Raw genomic sequence first — 968 nt, forward strand, 5'->3', positions numbered from 1 at the left:
GGAAAGAGTAAGGAAACCGTATTGTTCATCCCAGCAGCATATTACAATGCTCAAACGTTGCTTCACCTGATAAATATGCAAGGAATGCACGAGACCAGAGATAACACCAGTAACACACACCAAAAGGAGGTAACTTCAATTGAAAAAACAAGAGACGTTTTCTGGAAAACACAGACTGTTACATGTTTTGTCTGAAAAAATAACTAAAGGTAGGATAGTGGATATTCAGAAGGTAAACAAGAAATAAGACTGAGCTTGGCTTGTAAATTCTGTTCCACATGATCAAAAATGTCAAAATGGAAGATTAGAAATTGTTAAGAAAGGAATAAAATAATTTAAAAATTCCACCAAAGAGAACATACCACAGTGCTTTACAAACAATGCAAGATCCTTCACCACTATAGTTTTCTAGCTTCTAGCAAACTGCACATTTAGGAATTTCCAGTGCAGACAAACATCTTGCTATATGTACTCCTTATTACATTCCTCCCTAAGTTTTCAGTTATCAGCCATTAGTTTTGTGGACTAAACAGACCACTGACCAAATCCATTACAATCACCATCACTAACTCGTTTTTAATTTGCCTTACTTTCCTGCAGAAGACTCTGGCAATCAAGTACTGGAAGCTGCAAAAGCGTTAGTAGAATAGGATGGGATGACTACTTGCCACACAAATATACCATTTGTTTCTAAAGTAGAATTACGAGAAACAATCTCAAGTGATGGTGAAGAAACCAGCATGAATTACATAATCCATCTTCTCAGCAGAGCAGTGGTTGATCATTAACAGGTCATTAAAATGTGTACAAAGCATGAAGATTGGTCCTTGTCCCAGGGCACTTTCCACATTAAATACTTTAGGGTTTGAGGGCTGCATTCAGGAGCACACTGCTGCTTACTGATGCCTGTGAATTCTAACTTAACGCTTGTGTCTTGCCTGAGGATCTGCACACAGAGACATTTATAT

The sequence above is a fragment of the Buceros rhinoceros genome, unplaced genomic scaffold (genome assembly GCF_000710305.1).
Source record: "Buceros rhinoceros silvestris isolate BGI_N320 unplaced genomic scaffold, ASM71030v1 scaffold3168, whole genome shotgun sequence".
NCBI classification, from domain to species: Eukaryota; Metazoa; Chordata; class Aves; order Bucerotiformes; family Bucerotidae; genus Buceros; species Buceros rhinoceros.